Raw genomic sequence first — 18,053 nt, 5'->3', positions numbered from 1 at the left:
TGGTTAAAGTTTCTCTTGACTACGTTCTGGCTTCATAGATGCCTGGACTTGTCAGCTTCAGCAATTCTGGTGTCTGTAATGATTCCACAATAGTTCCTGTCATGCTTCTGCAGTCACTGACAGATTTTCTCATGACCTTTTCTGACCTTCAAAGAATTACCGTAGGTTTTTGTCTATTTTCCCAAATGCCAAGGAATACAATTTTTTCCAGCAGGTCACTTAAAAGTGTATTGATCATCTGTAAGGTTCAGATTTAGTCTGGATATCTTTAGTAAAAGTCATGGTAGCAAACAAAATTCATAACCCGTGACCTATCCATAACTGTACTAGATACCCCTGGTGCTCAAGGTGGGGATGCAAGGCTCCTGACCTTCACTGATGCTTTGGGGTAGTAGGGGGAGGAGGTGCAGCACATGGCCCAGCACCCCCACCGGTGCTCAGGAGGTATGTGTGGCTTGGGACTGCTATTGGTGCTTGGAGGCGCATGGGTTAAGACCACTGCTGGTCTGGGGATGAGGTGTGGCCCAAGACTGCCCCAGCAACAGCCAGTGTTGCTGGCCATGGGGTCAGTTGTACTTACCACTGCAGAAATCATGGAGGTCCTGGAAAGTCATGGAATCCGTAACTTCTGTAACCTCAATGACTGACTTGCAGCCTTAATCATCTGTAACTTTCAAATTTATTTTGCTAGTTTATCATCCCCTTAAAAGGTACATCTGCACTGCAATGTGACTGGTCTAGATCAGCTGACTTGGGCTCACGGGGCTCGGGCTGGAGCCCATGGTCTGAAGCCCCATTGGGGGTTAGATCTCAGAGTCTGGGATCTAGCCTGAGCCAACCATCTGCACTGCAATTTTTAACTCCATAGCCTGAACCCATGAGCCCAATCAATTGACCCTGATTCTGAGACTCAGTGCCACTGTTTTTTATTGCAATGTAGACCTACCCATAGAATCATAGTGTCATGCCCCCCAGCCTTTATGAAAATTGACTTATGAATTGGATATGCAAAACTCAAAGATGCTTTAGGCAAAATGCATCTTGTGACATAATTTTTAAAGTTATAATCTGCAGAATGTGTCCACTGTGTGTACGTATCATTCTTATATGTGAAGTTAGAAATGCAAAGTGTAAACTTGTCTTTATTAATGTAAGTCTTCTAGTGAAAGCCATCAGTGGTATTTAAGGAAACGTAATGGCCTGGTGCTCAAGACAGTGATCTGTAAATGGGTTTGTTTTTCCTATATGCCCAAATCATGGTAGGTCCTTGAAAGACATATGATTAGGGAAGTAAAATCCTGTTTAAAAAGTTAACCTGGTAAAAATTAATTTTAGTTGGTTAACTGGAATCCCCCTTGCCTGTGGTACGCTGAGTCTGGATGAAGCAGCCTTCCACTAGGCCTTCTGTATTGTGGGCTGTTCCAGCCAAGCCAAGCTGAGCCTGTGGCACTGCAGGTGGGGCTGCTTTGCCTGGGCCCACAGCGCTGCAGGTGTGGGCTGCTATAGCCTGCCACTTTGAAATGGCACGGGGAGTACGGGTTCAGTAGGGGACTGCCCTACCGGCCCTGTGCTCCCTGCAGCGCTTTCACCTTTGAAGTGTAGCAGCAGCCTTAGGACTGTTGCTACACTTCAAAGGCAGAGATGCCCTATGGACTAAATGAATAGTTGATGCAAATTGCATCAACTATTCAATTAGTCAGTTACTTGAAATTAAACATCCCTAGTCTTCAGCTGACTGTTTGAAATTTGTTCCCCACTTTAAGAGGATATACATGAAGGAACCTGAAAACAATGAACTTTAAAGAACTCTAAAAAGCTGTGGGACCCAGGCCAGCAAAAAAGATCAGCTCTGTCTTGAAGAATTTTACTTGGAATAAGGACAAGGGTGAGGAATATACTTTGAAAAAATTTCTCTAGTCTATTCAGGTTAGCTGGCATGTGTTTTGTTTATTTTGGCTTAGTAACTTACTTTGATCTGTCTGTTTTCACTTGCAATCACTTAAATCCTATTTTTTATACTTAATAAAAACACTTTTGCTTATAATCCAGGCCAGTGTAAATAATTGTTACTGGGGAGGAGGGAGCAACCACTGTGCCTATCCCTCTTTCATTGCTAAAGAATCAAACACCTTGTGAGCTTTCTCTGTGTAGAACTTTTACATAGAATAAGATGAATTTATTTAGGGTTTTGGTCCCTTTTGGGGTCTGGGTTCTTGGTTGCTGTCCACAGCCCTAGAACTGATCTCTGCCAGAGCTGAGTTGGTTCAGTGTATCCTTTAGGTAAACAACAGGGCACGGGCCTGCTAGTGGCTTTCCCAAAGCAGACCTGCAGAACACTTTGAGAAACACTGATCTAGAGTGACCACAGACCATAGAATTTCATTCAGGGACCCCCGTATTGAGCCCAATAATTTGTGTTTGACTAAAACAGATCTTCCAGAAAGGCATCCCAAGTTGATACGAGGACATCAAGAGACTGAGAATCCACCACTGCTTGGGGTATGTTCCCACAATTACTTTCCCTCATTGACAAAAATGTGTGCCTTAGTTCACTGTGGAGTGTGTCCTGCAACTGTTATTTTGTTTATCTGAATCTTCAGTTAAGCCACATTTGCTCATTTTAGGTCCTACAGAGTTAGCTTCTGTTGGACCAGTTGTTTACTTTTTAAAGTTTGCTGTTAGGGCTTTTTTCCTGGTATCTGCAAAAATTGTTCAGAATTTGTTCTTTATGTTGCTTAGCTCATATTATAAAATTTCATCCAGTATAATTCAGCACCTTGTCAACCCTTCAAAAATCGGTAGGATTGCTTTTTGAAAAGCTTTTGGGGCAAATTGAAAATGGAATGTGCTCATTTAAATGTATATCTTCCAAAGGAGTCACTAGCTTATAGCTTGAACTAATCTAATTTTACTACACACACACACAAAAAACATGTTCTGCATCACATAGTGAGACTGCCTTTTCTCTGAGATATTTGCTGGCCTCTGTAGCTTACATCAGCTAATGTTCACATTTTATGGCTTGATTTAAATCAAATAACTCGGTGCATATCCAGACTTTATTTGGCTGTTCCAGTGCAATGTTAGAATTGACTAACCCTATCTGTTGATCTAACTTTCCAATAACTCCCAGCTTTTCCATGTTACCAAGTTAATTTTGTTTCATTACTCTTGGGGCAAACGGAAAGTTTCCTTGATGGATGGATAGCTGCAGTTTCAGGTTTCTCTATCTTAATGTGTTTTCTCCACCCAGTTAAATTAGATCTTGGAAGATATTTGAGAATTCTGCTATTATGCTGCCTGTGCCCTCTCTGTGAGTCTGTGCCTTTTGCTGCAAACACCTTTTTAGTAAATTTCACTATCTACATGGATTTTTAATCTTGGGTGTCAGTCACTGTTGCTAAGTCCCATGATTTTACAGCAGGTTGCATGATGTTACTGTGTTTTTTCTTAAAGCCCCAGCTCCTGGAGTTAGGTGATTACATGCGACTCTCAGCTTTCATCTTTAAAAAAAAGCCTGTTTCTGGGTCTTATGCTAGTGGAGAAAAGCAGATGTAGCCCAAGTGAAGAAACAAAGACAGATACAAAGACCCTACTATTTATTGTTTTTAAAAATGTATTTAGTTTAAAGCCAATCTTATGATTTTCAGGCCTGATTCATGAATGTGGAATGTGTGGGGTTGGCAATACATCTACATTGTGGGTATATCTACATTTGTTCTTCAGAAAGTCAGAGATATGGCTGTTTAAATCAATATCTAATAGTTACTTGCCCTTGCACCGGTAGTTATGTGCAGAATATGAAATATGTTTTGCTTTAAATAGCAGCACTGTTTCATTAACTACAATACTATGCCTTTCCATTGGAATTACACTGCTTCATGAACCCACAGCCAGCTCTGCCCTTATTAATGTTTAGGTGTATTTGCCAACATGAAGCAGTTTGTGCTGAAGTCACTCTACCTCCAAAAAGCTATGGATCTCTGCATTGCTGTTCTCCAAACGTACATTCTAGCCTTTTAACTGTGCGACATGGCTTTGAAAAATGAGCTTTCCTCCCACTGAATATGAACCAATGCAGGGCAATTCTTTGGTTTGTGCTCATGAGCACGTCCCGTGCAGAGGTAGTCCTGCTCAACAGAAACTCTTTTTTATTCTGGCTTGAATTTGTTTTGTTTTACTTCATTTTTGTTTTCAGAGTCATACCCTCTGCACTACATGCTGCATCAAGCTGCTAAATCTTCATGGTGCCAATGTTGTTGCTTCTGCAAATCTCTGTGGCTCAGGTTAACATTAAATCGGCTTCCTATTGTGCCACGTGCTCTACATACATGTAATAAGGGGCAGTCACGTGCACTCTAAACAGACAGGACAGACCGGGGTAGGAGTAGATTTAGTCCCATTTGTGGAGGCACAGAAATTAAGCGACTCATCCGGGATATTTGTGACAGAGTTGGGGACAGAATCCAGTGCTCTTGAGTTTAGGGCTGTTGCCTTAAACCCCAAGATCATTCTCTCTAGCTAAGTGCTGTGGTGATGGTAGAAACTGGGGGGCACAGAAAGGTCTTGCGTAGTTACCTGTGTCAGACATAACGCAGAAGTGATACAGAGTTATGCTTCCAAGCGTAAGGAAACCTAGCCTGTGCTCTTACAGTATCTTCCAGAGCATCTCCACGTGTAACTTCAGTAACACTCATAAATACTGATAAGCCCAAGGAGGCCTAACTTTTTTACTTTAAGTGGTGAACAGGGCAGACTGCTTGAACCTCTGTGCTTGCTGAGGTGGGTTATTCTGCCTCCTAGTCATCTGGATCTTTGTTAGCACCCAGAACTTTTGGGGTGAAAGCCCTGACTCATTGAAGCCAATGGGAGTTTAGCCATTGACTTCAGTGGAGTCAGGATGTTATCCTTTGACTTCTAGGCTTTGGCCTTTTTCGTCTCTGGGTTTCTTTTCTCCTTTTCTTCCCTTTGGTTTTAGGCTTCCCCTTTCCCTTTTTCTTTTAGACCAGTTTCTTTGGCTTTAGATTTGGCTCTTCCCCTTCCACTCATCTGTGGTTTTTGACTTAGCTGTCATCTTGTTCCTTTATTTTGTTTGACTGCATTTCCCACATCCTCTCATTTAGGAGTCTGGACAATCCAGTTACAGTTAGAGAGAAAATGTTCCAGTGTTGAAGATGTGGCGCTGGGTACCAGTGAAATCAGGGATTTCGAGAGGTGTCACTGGCTGCATTTGATAGGATAGATTCTTTTGCAAGAGGGGCTTGCCAGAAGCCTGCCTTGGCACTTAGCTTTGGGATTATTTTGACTTCTGATAGTTGAACCAGTGTCAGGTCAATTCAAGAAAAGCTGTATCGCAAATGGAGATAATGAGCCTTGCCTTCCTATGTAAAGTGCTTTGAGATACCAAGATGAACAGGGCTCTGGCAGAGCTGAGTAATATGCCCTGCACATGCTTTTATTAAATAGTGTGAGGTCAGTTATTGTTGAACTGGACCCTTTCAAACCAGTGACAGGCTCTGTAGCTAGTTCCTAACCCCTGTGCTCGTTTGGATGGTCTGTAGGCCAGGGCTGGACCAGTCTTTACAAAGAAGTCCAAAGGGTTTGCGGTCCTGGAGCCTGCGGCTGCTGCAGCTCCAAATAGATCACAATGCCTCTGTCCCACCACTAGGAGCCACTGTGCTGAGCAGTGAAGGTGGGTCATGCCTCCCCCTGCCAGGCAAAGGGGTCTGGAGAGAACCATTTTGAGGTGCGGGGGAAGAGAGAGGAAGGGGAGTCTCTTCCTAGCCCAGTGAAGATGGCCCTTGTGATCACTGCAGAGTGGGGACAGGCCTTCCTCTGCATGCACTACAGAAGCACCAGCAATGCTTACTGTGGTCTGAAAAAAGTGTGAGGGTCTAGCATAACCTGGGATCATCTCCTCTCAGCAGCAACCCATCTATTGGTGCTGGAACTAGGAGCGCACCTCCACTGCTGGGGATGCTGCTGCCCCGCCACCATGCTTTGAAATGGTTTCCATCATATCCAGGGTTTGCAGTTTGGTTCAATGGCTCCCAGCACCCCCACTGTACAGACTGCTGCAGCATCCTGGACCAAAGCCGATTATGCCAGATCTGGGGTCCCTTGCAGTGTCCTCTCCTACACTTTAAGGACTGGAGGAGAGCAGGGTAGCAGACCAGCTGGCCTTCTCCCAAGAAGACAACAAGCAGTAGCACCGGGGGAGACTCTGGGTCAGGGGCTTGTCGGGGAAGCAGGACTGTGGGCTTAGGAACAACACTTATGCAGTGTGACAGGGTGCTTGCCCTGCACTGGCCCTTTAAGGGCAAAAACCCAGCCCTGAGTGAGGGCTGAGAGTGAAGCCCCAGCTGAGGCAGTTCTGCTAATGAGGGCCCCTCTGTGGGCTATATAAAGAAGGACTGCTGGAGGGTGAGGAGAACTTACTGCTGCTCTGAATAGAGAGCAGGAGAGACCTGGTTGCCAGGCCGGGCCGGGCCGGAGAAGCTCTGGCTAGCTAGTTCCTAGGCTGCAGGGCCTGAAGCAAGGCCTGAAACCACTAAGGCTGCTGAGGGGCAGCCATGGCAGGCAAAGGCAGTAGATCCACACTCCTTTGCTAGTGATGAGTGGCCATTACACAGGGGCTACGTCTAGACTGGCATGATTTTCCGCAAATGCTTTTAACGGAAAAGTTTTTCCGTTAAAAGCATTTGTGGAAAAGAGCGTCTAGATTGGCACGGACGCTTTTCCGCAAAAGCATTTCTTGCGGAAAAGCGTCCGTGTCAATCTAGATGCGGTTTTGCGCAAGAAAGCTCCAATCGCCATTTTTGTGATCGAGGCTTTTTTGCGCAAAACAATACTGCGTTGTCTACACTGGCCCTCTTGTGCAAATGCTTTTGCGCAAGAGGGCTTTTTCCCGAACGGGAGCATAGTATTTCTGCAAGAACACTGACAATCTTACATGAGATGGTCAGTGTTCTTGCAGAAATTCAAGCGGCCAGTGTAGACAGTTGGCAAGTTTTTCTGTAAAAGCAGCTGCTTTTGAGGAATAACTTGCCTTTCTAGACGCAGCCAAGGTGGTTTGCCCCTGAGGCAGGGGCTAGAGGAAGACTGGCAGAGGGCCACTGAGGCAAGGTGGGTGCAGGGGAACTGGGTGTTCCTTGGGGAGGACTCTGGAGTACAAAGCTGGATAAACCTCTACCGCTGGAAGGGGGGCTCAGAGACACTGGAGTGGGCACTGCTGGAGGGCAGTGTCCTGAAGAGGACGTCGTGGTCCAGGAATGACATGGGTCTGGAGTCGAGAGGGAAATGAGAACACGGGGTGACACCGACTAGAGGGAGGTGTCCAGTGAGTCAACGAGCTAATCCCCAGGGTTACCGGCTGGAGGTGCCATGGTGGTGGGTCTGTCCCATGACACCCAGCCCCAGTGATTGCCCCATTGCTCATCAACAGGTCTTTGGAGTTTGTATAGACTTGCTGAACAGGTGCTGCAAGGGGGTCTTGTTTGGTAGCCCCTGGCAGTTAAGGCCTCTAATTGAGTCACCGCACCTCCATCTGAATGTGAGCATGCTTGTCTGCTGGGGAGCTCACATTGGCTCCATGGACCACCTTATCCCACACAAGGGCTCAGATGCTGAAGAGTTGAGCTAATTCCTCCCAACAATGTCCCCCCATTGCCTTATTCTCCTCACTAGGGACAGCGTGAAGCTGGCTGTTGGAGCTGTAACTCCCCCCCCCCCCCGTGGTTTCTCTGAGGGTGGGGAAAGAAATGATGGATTAAAGGGGGGGAGGGAGAGAAAACCCAAACTTTTGAGGGGGACTTGTACATGGAGCTGTTACTCCTTTGCCACTAGATGTCGCTGTGAGGCAGGTTTTCAGGGTGTACTGGGCTGTTGTTAAAGTAGAGGGCCCAGCTCAGCCAGGATCTTACTGGGTTGGGGGAAGAGGGGGGCAGAAGTAGGGTTGGCCTCTTCTGTCTTTTGCTCCTTCCACCTTGGTGTTGTGCATGTTGTCAATAAGGCATCGATTGCATGGAGGCAGGCCTGTGATCTTGGCTGCCTGTGGGTGCTAGTGACCAGATCCTGGCTTTTGCAAGTGCCCCAGAATATCGTGATAGCCAGCTGGCGCCAGCCAGCACCAGCTTCCTCTCTGTAGTGCCCACCCTGGGGCGTGGTGGTGTGAGCTTCCTCTCGGCAGTCCCCTTTCCATACCAACTACAATATCAGTTCTGGCCCAGAGTCCCTAGCTAGCACTCGCCCTTGGATTATTACTTCCACTGCTGTATGGTGGACTTGCCTGGCTCACCCCACCACCCAACATGCTACACCTATTGCAAAGGGCAGCCGTGCTTTGCCCCTCTTGCCCGGGCTCAGTGAGCTCACCAGGGAGTCCTAGCACTAGGGTAAAGTGCTGGGATGGGAACAGAAGAACCGCGGGACCAAGGGTGGAGTTTCGGGAGAGTGGGGGAGCAGCAGCTCAGGATGCAGTTTGCTTTTCTTCCCAGTTCCCTAAGGAGAAGGGAGTGAGGGAAAGTACTTGCATTCTGTTCATGCCCCTCACTCTGGCTGGTGAAGTGAGCAGGTAGAGGAGTAATTCATGGAATCCAAGTACTTTCCCCTCACTCCCTTCTCAGGGCAATGGGGGGAAAAAAGCAAGCCACATCCTGCTACACACGACTGCCGCTCCCATGCTCTCTCGAAACTCCGCCCTTGAGCAGGACAAGCTGTGTGTCCATGCTTGGTAGAGTCTGGCCTGCTTTGTGCCTATTACTTTCCTATCCCACTGCATTGCTGGAGTCATTAGCTGGAAATGTAGCCAAGTTACAAGCATTGTGCTGTTTCTATTTCCAAACAGAGTGTGATTAGTGAGCTCAAGTACGTGGACCCAAACATCCATTAAAAATCTGTCATTCACACACAGAAGGGAGGGTGTATTGGTTGTCCAGTTAAACAGGGCTGCCTGCAACAAGGGGCAGAAGCTGGGGGGATACATGGTGTACCCCGTGTCTGTATGTCTGATTTCCCAAATGCAGCATGTAATTGCCCTGTCTAATTTGCCATTCTTTTCCCTCCCCTTTGTCTTCTTTATTTCTCCCTTCTTCACCCCTCTGTCTCTGTCCAGCACTTTATTTCCCTCTCTCCTTTGTTTTCCTTTTCTGATTCCCTCTCCTGCTGTGTTTTCTCTCTGCTGCTTGCTCTTTCCACTGGGGTCGGCCTTCAGTGCAAACTGCTTGGAGTCCCCTGCTCTTTTGGAGGGGAATGGAGGGAACTGCACTCATTCTGCAGCTCACAGCCTGGTCTGACCTTTCCTGTCTAGTACTGGAACTGGAGTGGGAGAACATTTGTCACTTGTTTTACCTTTCCAGGAGCATGAACAGTCGCAGATCCTAAGGCCAATTTTCTCTCTCTTTCCCTCTCCTTCCCTCTGTACCTTTCTCTCCGCCCCCCTTACAGGTGTGTTACTGCCCTGTGGCGCACACTGACCTTTTCTCTTCCTATGTACAAGGAATATAGAAGGGAAGTAGGAGAGCGGAGATGCTGTCTCTGCCATGTCCCTCTCTGACTGGATGCTTCTTGCTCTAGCCTTGAGTCCTATTTCCACACCTCCTCTGTTTGTGTCTCTGTGCCTTGGGTTGGGAGGTAGGCCACACGCTACTTTATCTCCAGCTCAAAGAGCCCATCACCCACATTCTAGAGGTAGAAATGGGGCACTCGGAGTGGTAATTCAGCCGTACACCATTCTGGCAGGAGTTTTGGAGAATGAAAGTTGCTATATGGGAATTCTGTGATTCCCTTGCTGGTCTGTTCCCTTGGAAGCAAACCAGGAACAAAGGAAGGAGAAGGAGGTTCATAGAACCACCAACCCCGCAAGGGGCCATGAGACTAGTCCTTATCACCCAGGGCTTTGGAGCTGGTGTTGCGAAAGTGTTCTGGGCTCTTGCAGGGAAGAGGGGATGTGTGGGGCTTCAGGCAGAAGGGGAGAGTCTAGCCCCCCAGCAACCTGCAGTTCACACACTGGCTGTGGTGTGTGGAGGGACCAGAACGCATGGCTGTGCATGGGCCACAGTGCATCAGTGTTGACTTTATATCTGGCCCTAGATGGAGATTGGGGGTTGTTGGTGTGTGTTTGTCTTGGGTGTACATGTAACTGTTTGCACAGGGCTGTACCGGGACATGTGTGTATACATTGAAGAAAGAGAGAGGTATGGAAGGCCTGGGAGGGAAACCTCCCGCACGCTGTGGTGGCCACGTGTGTCCTGGTCAACTCCTTGACCGTCAAAGTTCCTGTGCCCTGCAGATCCCAGAGCTGCCCCGTCACTTGTGCTGGGCTCTACTGTTCCGGGAGAGTGCCAGGCGGGAGGTGGAAAACAACTCCGCTTCGTCAAGTGCCAGGGTGCATTAAAGTCCGTGTTGTCACAGCGCGGTGTGATTAATTCTGGATTCTAGCAAATGAAGGCGTGCAGAGGGGTCGGATGGGGTCAGCAGCTGGGCAGGTGATGGAGGGAGGTGATGGGGGGAGGGCTGTCTCTGTACAGCCCAGATGGGTAACACTTGAAACCTTACCTAGGGGGAACCTGCAGCTGCTTACAACTCTCCCCTCAGAAAGCAGTGCTGCCATGGAAACATCCCTAAATGGGCTGCACTAGTGCTTTGTTGACACAAACAAAGCAGGGACTGGACTGCTCTGGGGACAGGAGCCAGATCCTCTCACCCCTTCCAAGCGGGCCAGAGTTGAGGTGCTGCGTGTGAGGGGATGACGGCATCGCCTGGGGATTTTAACAAGTGTCAAGTGGCAGGGGAGAGCAGCCGGCCAGGGAGGAGGCGGTGGCAGGATGAGCCCTGTGGGGCCGTCTGGCCGACGATGCAGTGCTAATTGGCAGAGCGGGCATTGCAATGTAGCAAATGGTCAGGCCCCTTGGGCAGTGGGCAGACAGGGAGCTACAGCTGGTGGGGCAGTGGTTGAAATGGTTTGTGAGCCTTTGGGGCAGAGTTCTATAGGGTAGGGAGAGGGCAGGGATCTGGAGGGAAAGTGTCCTGGGGAGCTGCATATGCTTCATCTACTCTGAGCGTGCATGCGGCATGTAAACACGAACAGCTCCTTGCAGCAGTGCCCCCTCTGTGCCAGCTGAGGGCTGAGCAATGTGAGTATTGCCTTGTCCAGGCCACCCAGGCACCTGCGTTCAACACCCCATTGGCCTGGCACCCCTGCTTCCTGTTGTGGCTGCCTTGCCTTGCTAGGGTGTCTCTTTGAGCTAACAAAACCCTGAATAGTTCACTCTTCCAGAGTCCCAGCCACCCTCTCCCACTGCCAGGTGGTTCCGCTCCCTCCACGTGCCCACTAAACAAGCCCTCTCTTTCCAGCATTGCTAGGCTGTGGCCCTTGCCTCTCAGGGGAATACCTAACAGGTTATTTAGCATCGGGGGCTTTGCTGGGACATCCCAGCCAGGTTGTGCACTGGTTACCATCCACCCTCCTCACTCCTGTCCCTTGGGGGAGAGATGGAGACGAGGGTTTGTGAATGTTGAGGTTCAACTGGGGTCTGGACGAGGTTACACTTGTGTTTTGGGCCATTGCTCTCTCAGCCTGGGCATTCTCTCCTCTCTGTGATTCGGTCTCCCCCGCCCACCTAGCCATACTGTCACTTTTCAATTGAAAAGCCAAATGAAATTTCCAGGCGGTTTGCAGCCTTTATGATTCACTTGTTTGTTTTCCTCCCTTTCTGTCCCCCCTCCCATTTTTTATTTTTAATTTATTTCTCTCTCTCTCTCTGTGTCTATTCACTCCAGCCAGCTGCCTGCTTTGAATTTAGTTTGCACCAAGAGCAGGAGAAATTCATTTTCTGCTTTCCTATTTTATACAGTGTTTTGGTTTTTTTTTTTCTGACTGCAGAAGTAAATGGAGATGCTGCGGAGATGTTTGCTTTATCTCACCTCATCCTGCTCTTTCTTAACTATCTACCCTGGTGCTGAAAACATCTGGAGATTGCTACCCCGCGTTTTTTCCTCGTCCCAGCAGTTCAGGGGAACCCAGTGATAATAAATGAGGCTGCCAAGTGTTAGAGCAGGGAGCGATAGCATTAGGAAGCTCACCGTGCGTCAGGGCCTTGATGCGCTGCTGAGGATCATCCTACTTGTCTAGCCCCAGGTGGGGTGCAGAGGTGAGGGATCTCTTGGGGTGGGTTTGATGCTGGGCTGGAAGTGCACTTTGCGGCAGAGCTGAGGCATGTTCTGGGGGTGAGGGAGCTCATGTGGTGGCTTGGGTGCTGGTAGTTGAGGTGCGGTATGCTGTATTGGAACTGTGATGGGCACTCATGTGATAAAGTGCACCATGATGAGACCCTTTGGATGCACCCGGGGAAGCAGGCCTGCCAACAGCAATTCTGGAGCCCAGAGCAGAACAATCAGTGGGTCCCCCACCCATGTACAAGCTGTGACTGTGCAGACATTGTCTGCCTGATATTTGGGTGCTGCTGCACCTATGCTGGCTGGTACCCAGTGAGCTGCCAGCTGTGCTGTTGGGCCACACACTTCCAGCAAGGCTCGGGCTTCCATGTGCTTGCCCAGTATAGTTGCCAACTCTTTAATTGTGCAAATCCAAAAATCCTTGCCTGCCCCGCCCCAACACTTTCTGTGAGGCCTTGCCTCTTTTCTGATACCCCCTCCCTCTGTCATTTGCTCTTCCCCACCCTCACTCATTTTCACCAGGCTGGGGCAGGGGGCTGGGTTGCAGCAGGAGGCCACGGCGTCAGTTCTTACTTCAAGCAGCTCCCAAAAGTGACCTGCACAACCCCTTCTATGCAGGAGGAGTCTGGAACGCTCCCAGCCAATGGGAGCAGTGAAGTGCTTGGGGCAGGGACACTGTGTGGAGTCCTCCTCCCCCACCAGGAGCCCTGGAGACATGCTGGCCATTTCTGGGAATGGTGCAGAGCAAGGGCGGGCAGGAAGCTTGCTTTTTCCCTGCTGTGCTGTGGGTGGCGGCCAGAGCCCCCAGCCCTTAAAATTGGTGCTGGAGCGCTGCATTGCATACTTGGGGCAGCACTAAGAGCTTGGGGAGAGCATGTTGTGCTTTGGGCAGTGCTCGGCTGGCATGATGACTCTGAACAGTGCTCAGGGCTGGCTGCCCCAATCCCATCCCTTGCACCCGAGGCCCAGGCTCTTCCAGGAGCACAGGGCTGCCCCCCACATCTTGCCCAAGGCCCCACAGAGGCTGTCAGCCCAGGCCTCACCCTGCTCCTTCCTGCTTCCACTCCATCCCTTCCTCCCGTCCCTGCTCTGTTCCCTTCCTGCCTCCCCAATTGCTCCATTTCTCTGAAGCCCCCTCCCCTGGGAGATGTGAACTGGGGCAAGGGGCAGCAGCAGGAGTCAGGCCTCCTCGTGCTCACTGTGGCAGTGGTAGCCGCAGGAATTGGAGTGACACACACATGTCGCATTGCTTGGCTGTGTCTTCCAGCAGGGACAGAATTCTGGAAAGCACGGTGCCCTGGCTCCTGTCTGCGCCCTGGAGCTCTGCAGCCCTTGGGAGGTCTGCTTCCCGCCACCGCAGTGGAGTGGAGTGACCCGGCTGGAAGACGGTGGCTTGGAGCAGGCTGCTTCCCGTGACTCCTGCTGCTGCAATGAGTGTGGCCCCTTGGTAATTCCCTGGCCTGCACTAAGGTATCCATAGGACAGTTGAGGCAGCTGCTGCTGCGCCCCCCCCAAACGGCCCTGAGGCTGAGACAGCTCTGCCCTGAGAAGACATGCATACAGCTTGCTGGAGGTGCACTGCCAAGCTGTGTTTCAGTGCTCTCTTTCATTGCTGGGGGAAGGTGTACAACTTTCTGTGAGGGGAAACTGAATGGGGAGCAACTTCCAAACTGTTAGGTAGCCCAAAGATGGATGTGTGTGTAGTGCTCATGCAATTGCGTATTTCTTTGTGATCTGGGGTGTGTGTGTGTGTGTGTGTGTGTGTGTGTGTGTGCTACCTTTTAGAAAGGAAGACTCGTTTATCTCCGCATTCTAATTGTGTCCCATTAAAATGCAAATTTGGGTTTATGCATTGAAATTGTCAGTAACGTTGCTATGGCAACTGGAGTTTGAGGGTGGGGAATTGGAAGAGGTGGGACTGTGTGTCTCTCCTCAGGAGCCTTGTCAAGTAGGTCCAGGTAATTGAAACCCTCAGAGCCAAACATTCCCGGCCAGTGAATGCTGGGGCAGTGCTGAAATTCTCTGGTGATGGAGTCTCCATACTGGAGCAAGCCACTGATCCGTGTAGCAAGTCTAGCAAGAACAAGCTCTGGTCCCTCAGAGAACAATGAACCTCTCCTATCCTTCCTCTCTACCCCCACTTATTCAGCTAGCCAGACCTCTGCGGAGAGGGGAAAATCCTTACTGAGTACTGCAGGCTTCCACCGTGATGTGCTGGTCCACCATCCTTATCAGTCAGGGTAGATACTATTCAGAGCTCTACAGCTTCCCTTTTTAAACTCCCAGCCACAGGGCCTGCCCTGGTGCCCTCCTGCAGCAGTGAGTTCCACATGCACAAAGGGAGAGCACAACAGACTGAGAAAGGATCAAAGGAAAGTCTGTGCTCACTTTAGGCAGAGTACCATCGGCATGTGGAACTCACTGCTGCAGGAGGGCACCAGGGCAGGATGGTACTCTGCCTAAAGTGAGCACAGACTTTCCTTTGATCCTTTCTCAGTCTGTTGTGCTCTCCCTTTGTGCTTGCGTAATGAGGAGGGTGAAAAGGCACAGCTGATTGGCTCTCAGAGGGGCCCTCATCTTGCCAAACACTGTGATTGGGCCCTCCCTAGCTTGTCCTACTACCAACTTCACAAGGATCCAGATGCTGCCTAAAAGTTGTGATGGCTGAAGGAGCTGGGGGAGGGGAAAAGGGAATGCAGAGAGAGGCAAGACATGAGTAGAGCACTGTACTGTAAAAGAAGAAATTGTGCATCTCTGTACTGGTTGTTGACTGAAAATCTAATAACTTTGATGGCCAATGACGCATGAAGGGTTGATTCACAAATAGGTCCTCTGTGCTAGCTGCCCATGTGATGTCTCCCCAGCCTCCTGGTTAAGGGGGCTTAGGAGACCTTCTAGCTGCTCCATCTGGTGCCGGGATTTGATCTCTGTTTGTTTTCTTCTGTGACCCAAGAAGTCTGCTCATACACGTGTAAATAAAAAAATTGTGTGGTGTAGATGAGCCAGTGAGAGGTTTGTATTGTGGTGGCGAGCCTCGTTGATGAGGCTGGGGCTGGAGTGTGTTGTTATCCCTACGGAGTTCTTCATGGAGTGGATTAAAGTGATAAATATCCCCTGTGGATTTGTTGCTCAGCCCGGCGAGACCCCAGGTTCAGGAGGAGCAGGTCTGGAGTCAAGCATTACCATGCATGACAGCTTCTCCAGTTAGGAGAGACAGTCCCCTTCGTATTCCATGCATGCAAAACTCTGCCTTGCTCTCTTGTACTACAGTGCGCTTAAAAGCAGTGTCCCTGTTTCCCTCCCCAGCTGCCTCAGTGTATAGATTTCCAGTGGGGGCAGACACGTGTGCTGCTACAGAGGGGAAAAGCTGACACTTCTCTGTTTTCTAGCATGAGTGGTGGCATAAGTGACTTGCTGGCTTGTTTGAAGCCCCGTCCCCCCTGCCTTGAGAGGGTCACATTTATACAAAGGCTCTTCAGGATGTTATAAGTGGGGCGGCAAGGGCTTGGAACTGAAGGAGTCTGGGTTTTGCCTGTCCCCCTCAGATCAGTAAGTCACTGCACTGGGGAGGCAGAATCCCCGAAACATGAACCCTGGTTGGAAATGAGGCATGGGAAAAGGGAAGTCTTTCGGCATCCTAGCTCCCTCCAGGAGAAGACAGAAAGCAGGTGGGGAGGAACAGTGGGTAAAGAGATCTGCTGTGCACTAGCACCATGGCACATGAACGATTGAGGCTGGCCTGGCAGGGAGATGCATGGATGTGACTGGCACTGGAAGGCAAACAGAGGCAGGACAGTGGCAAGGGACATGCCTGTGCCAGCCTTGGTGGGAGAGGTGGCATCTCAGCAGGTTCATCACTGTTCTGAAGGGTTTGATGAATTCAGTAGCAGGGGAGGCACACAAAAGGGGAAACAAAGGCTCACACATTTGTGGCACAGATTTGTTCAGGTGTTTAAAATGAATGACATTCTAAAGGGAATTTGCCAATGAATGCTTGAAAGCAGGAGAGGAGGGTTTCGAGAGGGAGAGAATATGGGACAAAGAACAGAAGGGCGGGAAGGGGGGGGGGGAGAAAAAGAGAGGAAGAAAGGAAAGTGAGGCGCAGAATGGGGAAAATAACCCCACAGACAGACACCCCCTTTCCCATTCCTGTTTCCCACGCATTATCCCACTGACATGCTGCATACTCTAGTGATGAGCCAGGCTTCTCTGGCATGGAACCTGGGCCTGGCGTTATTCCTCATGATTCCTCACTGTCTCTCCCCATCCCTCTCTTTAAAGGAGAAAGCATGTGACATTCTTTTCTGCACCTCACTTGAAAGGGTGGCAGATTTCCTTTCTGGCTGGGGTTTCACCAAGAATGAAGATTTAACCATTTGCCTCTTGAAACAACAGAGAGTTGTAATCTAATCCCCATGTTCCCACTTGGAATAATCCCAGACTAAGGATACGTCTGCACTCCGATCAGAGGTGTGATTGCAGCATGTGTAGACATAATCTAACTAGCAGAGGTAGTAAAAGCAGTGAAACTGCAGCTGCATGGACACAGAGTGTGCGTTTGGGACACAGAGTGTGCCTTTGGGGAGCTAGCTCATGCTGCAGTGGCTTTACTGCTATTGATACTCATGCTGGCTAGATCAAAGCTGGCTTGAGTATGTCTACGTGTGCCATAATCCCACCTTGGAATGCAGTGTAGGTGTCCCCTAATTGGTGAAACAGGAGCAGAAGAGAGATTGGGAATTGGGGGAGAGGGTCTCAGGAGCGTTCACCTGGAGGCTACTCATTCCCAGTGAAATGAGTCAGTGGATCTCAGTCCAGTTCCTGTGAGGCAGATGTTTGCGTCACAAAATGCACCATCATGAGAGGATCCCATTGGAAGGAGCCCTCTTGGCGTCAACCTTAGCAGACAGGCCTAGAATTGAACTAGCTTGGAGTCCAGCTCCTTTCATAGTCCTGACAGTGACCCTTCCAGAGCAAAGCCACAAGACACCCTCCACCAATATGGCATTTCCTTTACACCTCCCCCCTCAGACTAAACCTGGAGCAGATGCTGACAATTGTTACCTTCCCAGGACAGATCTCTCTTGCTGACTTTTGGAGTGTGGCGCTGTGGGTTTTTCCCCATACTCATCTCTTGGACATACTTAAATGTGTCTCTTGGGGTGTGATGATCTGAGCTGGCCTGCTTGTCTAGGGGCTGGGTGAGAGCATATGTTGACCTATGACCTGCCCTCCCATTTTGCCACGTGGCAGTATCAAAGGTGCAGAGACCTGGCTTGAGCCTAGATATTCCTCCCTCACTGTTGGACTGCTGATCAAGTCAGTCTTAATCCTCTGAATCATGTGCATGCTGGTGCAGAGGAGTGTCCGCTTGCTCCCCTCTTTGCTGTCAGAAACAAGTCACTTACAGGCTGCTGTGCCAGCACTCCTTCGGCAGGTCTCTCTTGTCCCTGGGAAAGTTGTAAGAAGTCTTTGCTGGGGAGCATCAGACTTTGAGGCTGGAGTTTTCCTTGTCTTTTTCAGTGGTTCTAAAAAAGCTCTAACAGACTATTCAGCACCTTTTTGGAGCTCAGTGGGGGCGGTGGATGTGCACGCATGTGGGGGTGTGTGGGCGTGTGTTTGCATGCTGTGGAGAGAATGACTCACTAGCCCCCTCCTCTTTTTCAGGCCCCTGACTGCCTCCCACTCCCTGTCAGGGCATGTTTCCGGCTGCTGATGCTCACAGTGCTTTGATTCCAGGTTGTTGGCGGAGGGTGCTTGGGAAGGCAGGGAGTGGAAGAGGAGAAGCAAGTTGCCTAGTAATTGGCCCGTCCTCTGCCTTGATAGCAAGCCATATGATCAGGAGAGAGCCCTGTGCACTCTTCAGGCTGGGGAAAGGC

General features: G+C 49.8%; 1 long non-coding RNA gene across 1 annotated transcript in view; it reads left to right on the top strand.

Annotated features, from left to right (window-relative positions):
- Window positions 1-1,625: 1,625 nt before the first annotated feature.
- The window catches only part of LOC112545975 (uncharacterized), a 63,732-nt gene continuing 47,304 nt past the window's right edge, over window positions 1,626-18,053 (top strand). The window contains exons 1-2 of the long non-coding RNA XR_003089563.2: window positions 1,626-1,885; window positions 2,432-2,499. This is a non-coding gene — a long non-coding RNA (uncharacterized LOC112545975). The remainder of the gene's footprint in view (window positions 1,886-2,431; window positions 2,500-18,053) is intronic.

Source organism: Pelodiscus sinensis, chromosome 1, assembly GCF_049634645.1.
Source record: "Pelodiscus sinensis isolate JC-2024 chromosome 1, ASM4963464v1, whole genome shotgun sequence".
NCBI classification, from domain to species: domain Eukaryota; kingdom Metazoa; phylum Chordata; order Testudines; family Trionychidae; genus Pelodiscus; species Pelodiscus sinensis.
This window is presented reverse-complemented; position numbering and strand designations above follow the sequence as displayed.